At 38.0% G+C, this 5607-nt stretch overlaps 1 long non-coding RNA gene across 1 annotated transcript; it reads left to right on the top strand.

Moving 5' to 3' along the window:
• The first annotated feature begins 330 nt into the window (after window positions 1-330).
• LOC117448394 (uncharacterized) lies at window positions 331-5286 on the top strand. Its single transcript, XR_004552329.2, has 5 exons — window positions 331-685; window positions 1354-1479; window positions 2425-2583; window positions 2949-3046; window positions 4034-5286. It is a non-coding gene; the product is annotated as an uncharacterized lncRNA (long non-coding RNA).
• Window positions 5287-5607: the final 321 nt, after the last annotated feature.

Here is a 5607-nt window from a genome sequence, read left to right as displayed (position 1 = left end):
AAGCTAATACATTTGCAACATAGGTAGTCCAAATGTTTGGAAATGCATGTGTGTATAATGGGAAGATGATATAAGATACTATATGTATGCATGTAGTACCACCCTTGCTAGCGATTCCCTCTCTAGTTTAGCATACTCAGCTTCGTTGTCCCTGGCCATAGAATCACGATTTTATGGGGCCGGAAAAAACTGGGGTAAAATACACACTAGCCGGTACTACGCTATATGGAAAGGCCACCAAAAACTGTCCTGGCCTGGACGTTAAAACGGGGCGAGCCGCTGCAATGGAAATGCGCTATAACATACACTGTTAGCCCGGAGTTCATATCTAATTAAATAATGAATTACAAATTACTGACATTATTTAAGTTTCATTGCATTACTATCAAATGTAAGCTTATTCTACTTGCTGACTACCAAATGTAAGCATATCATACTTACATGTATTAGTTAAGCAATGTGTCAATAATTTTAAGTTAAGTAACTTCACATTATGAAGTTTTAGTCATGTTCGCAATGCATTATGGGAAAGAGAAGGATCTGGATGTGCCGCAGCCACGTTTCCAGCTCGCAATTTCTCAGTCGGACGCAACCCCACTTTGAACGCCGGACTTGCACCCTTTCACCGCGCTGTCTACGCTTCCAAAGGAAGGACGCTGCACGGCTGCCTTATCTACTGAATCTGGTGAGTGATTTAGCTAACAGGGCTTGGTTGAATTCTCGTACTTTTGGGTGTAACACAGCCACAGGAAGTATCAACTGGCGGGAACACGGTGTGGGCTTCTCTCGCATTGTTTAAGTACTTGTTAGAGGAAAATAAAATGTTAACAGACTTTGACAGTTACAGGTAAATTCGAATAATGCTGCCGTTTATTTTCTGAATTAAAGTTCCATTCGATGGTGCGCCGTGGAACGGACTTTTTATTTTGGCGGAATTATTACGATCATTTTTAAGTCAATTAAATCATTTTAAAATAGATATTATGAATCATTTGTTTGTTTTGTTAGTATGTAGCCGTGTAATAAGCGGTATAATATGCTGCTAGGTTGTCATTAGGGGGGGGGGGAATCCCCGCAGTGTGATCATGTAGCCCGCGGAGGGATCTAGATCTTAATAGCGACCACATTAAGTTTTCATTTGATTTACATCACTTAACTGCAGCACTTCTACGCTACTGCAGTCAGGCAATGTGTGTTTCCCTCGCTTTTGTTAACTTTTACTGAGCGATAGTAGGCTACGAGGTTCCGATAGTTTTAAACAGACAGTGCTGTACTTTTTTCACTTGTTCGTGTTCACTGAAAGACGTAGATTTATTTTTCACCTAGTTGCTGTTTTTGTCACCTTTCTTTTAGTCGTGTGAATCGGACACCACCCCACATTGAACGCCGCTAGAACCCTGCCACCACAGGCTGTCTCAGGCTTCCATCAGAGGGAGAGGAGGGTGGCGCTTGGACGGCTGCTTTGTGCTACTACATCAGGTGAGACTCCATTTAGCTAACATTAGCACCACATTACGTTATCAGATGTTGTTGATTAACGTCCCTTAAAGGTGGGGTATGTAATTTATTTCAGAAACACTTATTGTTATATTCCATGGAATGCTCTTAACATCCCGATAGCAATGCATATATGAAATGCTTTGACAATAAATACATACAAAATGTAAATCTGTGGAAGTCGTAGCGCTGTAAAAAGCACGACCAATCATTTTAGCCGGCCGGCTAAAATAGCTGTATGGCCTACCTGCCTGTCAGCCTGAGAGGGGTCTGCCTGCAGGCTCCACTCTCAGGACACCTCCACTCTCACGGAGGTGATGAGTCCGCTCACCATGCACTTTGGGTCGGCCTTGGGCAGGCCTTTTGAACCCCCCATCCTGGTTCTCATAATAGTTGACGTAGCCATTTTTCGCTCAAACCATGGAGGAATGTAACGGGGACTATGCCCGCCTCACGAGTGCCTATTTTCGGACACTTTTTGTCACTTTTCCCCCTATTTTCCCCGGTTTTATTAATTTTTCTTTTTTTGGCTATTTCACCCGGTTCCTTCTAACGGGGACATAGCCCGGTCTCGGGTGTCCCCCCACGGCCTGTGTCCAACCGTTCCCCCCCCACTCATCCATATATTAACCGATTTTGACAATTCTTGTTGCATTTTTGTCATCTCGGTTCCAGGCTGAAACCTCCCCAGGTTTGTTTGTCCTTTTGTGTTCTAAATGTAATGTTCATAAAATGTAGTTATATCCTCATACCTACTTACATATCTGATTTTATTAAGATATTACTGTGAGAAGTGCACAGAGGCATCTTGAAAAATCAGATGGTGAAGCACGCAAAAGCTGTCTAAATAAGAAATGCACTTATTTGTTTCACCAAGGATGATTTTATTTGACAGTTTTACATGGTTTGTTCTCTTTTGTGTTTCAGGTTTATTGCGAGTTCAACAGAGTGGTGGGGAAAAATCTCAAGGACAACTTCTTCGATGCACTTGACCGTTTCTCTCCGAGCCTGATGGACCTCTTTAGGAAGAAGAAGAAGAACTGAAGAACTGGCCAATTTCTGTCTGAGCTTTTAAGTCAGACAAAAGTGGGTTTACTTAACATCTATCTACCCAATCTCTTTCCTCTCTCCTTGTTCCTCTTCTGTCCCTTTGACTTCCTTCTCATCTCTTCTTTTCTCTCATTTGCTGCTCTTGTCCTGTCAATTTAATTGCATCTCTTCATGTGTCATTGTTTCCTCTTTTCCCTTGTTCATTTTGCTTTGCTCTCTTGTTTTGTTTCCTATTCTATTCTTTGGTCAAGAAGAAGTTATGTTCTCTCCCTTTTCTATTCTCTCCCATCATGTCATTTCCTTTTGTCCTCTCCTTTACTTTCAACTATATTTGAAATACAGTCATTGTGTAGAGTTTGTAGAATGTATGACCATTCTTTGTTATCTCCACTATATTCCAGACCACTGAGCCAACAGACATCAGATGCCTTTGTGTTCGGGGACTGCCAATCATCTTGGGGGATGAGATGAGCCTTCTGCCTTCTTCAAGACCTGCACCGTAAGTTACTTTAACCCTTGTGTTATGTTCACATTTTGAACCCTTTGGTAATGTTCGGGTCAAACTGACCCGGGACATTATTCAGGGTTTAAATAAAATACGGAACTAAATGTAATTTACACAATTCTTTATATATATATATATATATATATATATATATATTGTCTAACTAATTCACCAACAATATAAATGAAATATGATTCGGTTTTTTAAATACTCTTTGCTATATAACATTTAACAATGTAAGTGTCCATACAAATGTAATTTATGTAAGAAAAAATACACTACATACATACATTTTTTCATTAATGTTATTTTTTGTAATCTTTGTCTTATGTTAATCAAAGCCTTCGAGGAAATTATAGCAATTGAAACACAAGAATCACACATCCAAATGGATTTGGCTTCGAAATATATATAGATGATGAAACATCCATATAAATGACGGAACAGATATAAACACAAAGCAAATCCAAACAATTAACAGTCACTGTTCATAAAATACAGTAAATCCAAAAAATACATATATTTTGGCCATTTTGCTGGTAGATAATTTTAGTTCTGCACTATACACTGTAATGTGAGGTTATGTGTCTGTTTAGTCCTTCCTCCGGCGTTTTATAATGTTCTGGAATAGTTTTGTGCACACACTACAAAGGGTAAAGATCAAGGGAGTGTCTGTGTGTGTCCTTCATAATAAATGAGCCTAACACCTAATGTGTTGTAGGTAAATAATGAAGATTGTCTGCATCAAATGTTCACAAATTCATGGCAGCCAAGCTACATACAAAACCATATTTGGTGCACAATTTGCAACTAGTACTTGAAATGTACAGTTCCACGTAAGGCCAATTTAAGGCCCAGATTGTCCTTTTATTTATTACTTTTGGTTTTTATGTTGTATGATGCTTTTCATTATAAACAGTGGAAGCTACTTTTTGGTGGACGATGTAGAATTATATGTCAATCTCTTTATTTCTCTGTTAGGATGCGGCTGATAAGGAGGTGTACAGTCAAACTCCACTGGGAATCCTCTGTGTCGGAGAAAATCTGCAGCTCAACCCATCCAGTGTGGCAATCGTCTTGGAGGGGAATGTGGTGATGGATGGACCGGCTAACCTGCCTCAGGCCTTCTGTGTCCTGTTCGGACTCATTTATGCCCTGCAATTGGAGTACCCAAAGTGCATGAAAAACACTTTCCACTTTGTTCAGCAGGTGATGTTGAAGCTTGGTAAGGTTGAGCTGGCACCCAAAAATCAGCTTACGGGGTTCTGAAAAGTTGGCTACTTCAATATTGCATTTTGTTGTTGCATGTTTGCACTGTTTGACCTTTTGTTGGCATTTCCATTTGTGTTTTATTCTATAAACTACTGACAACATCTCTCCCAAACTCCAAACAAAGAAGTCATTTAGAGCATTTATTTGCAGAAAATACTTTTCTGGTCAGAATAACAGAGAAAATTCTGTGTTTTCAAACCTCAAATAATGCAAAGAAAACAAGTTCTTCATTATTAAACGACACAATACTAATGTTTTAATTTGGGAAGAGCTCAGGAATCAATATTTGATGGAATAACCCAGATGTTTCAATAACCGCTTTCAATGCGTCTTGGTTGCTCGCCACCAGTCTGTCACATTGTTGCTGAAAGACTTTATGTCTCTCCTGGCACACAAAGCCAAGCTGCTTGATTTGTTTGTGCCAGGAGTGGCTTAATAAGTGACCCAACAGCAATGTGAAAGATGTTGCAGAGCAGCCAAGGCGCATGAAAGCTGTGATTGAAAATCTGGGTTATTCCACCAATTATTGATTCCTGATCTCTTCCCATGTTAAAACAATAGTATTGTGTTGTTGAAAAATGAATTTTAAATTGTTTTCTTTGCACTATTCGAGGTCTGAAAACACTCCATCTTTTTTGGTTTCTTTGAACATTTGGTATTTTTTGTAAATAAATGCTCTAAATAAGAATATTTGGAGTTTGGGATAAATGTTGTCAGTCATTAATTTATAGAATAAAACACAAATGTTAATCCAGTTTTTACAAACAGTAAAACGAGAGAAAGTTATCATTTTAAAGAGGTCTCTTAATTTTTTCAGAGCGATATATATCTGTTTATATATATATATATAGAGAGAGATTGCTATGGTTTAATGTGAAAATGTATGGTACAATATTTTTGCTACAGTTTTTATAGGATGCTCAATTTCATTGTATCCAAGTTTTAATAAAAGGTAAAACTTGTGTCTTTTTCTTTTTTGTAGTTGACGGAATAAAAATATAAATACGTAATGTAACCACTTTCAACTAAAAATTCTAAGTTATATAATTGGGCAAAGCAATTGATATTACACAATATTGTAAGTAAAATCAACTTCACATGAAGTGCATTGTACTTCAAATAACAATTCCAGTCCTTGAATAACTTAAGTTAAATTCACTCAAGTTTTCTTAATGCGTTACTTAAAAAAATAGAAAGTGGTTGACTTAAAAATGTAAGTAAAATCAACTTGACATGAAGTGCATTGTACTTCAAATAACAATTAAAGTCCTTGATTAATTTAA

This window comes from Pseudochaenichthys georgianus, chromosome 6, assembly GCF_902827115.2.
Source record: "Pseudochaenichthys georgianus chromosome 6, fPseGeo1.2, whole genome shotgun sequence".
NCBI classification, from domain to species: domain Eukaryota; kingdom Metazoa; phylum Chordata; class Actinopteri; order Perciformes; family Channichthyidae; genus Pseudochaenichthys; species Pseudochaenichthys georgianus.
This window is presented reverse-complemented; position numbering and strand designations above follow the sequence as displayed.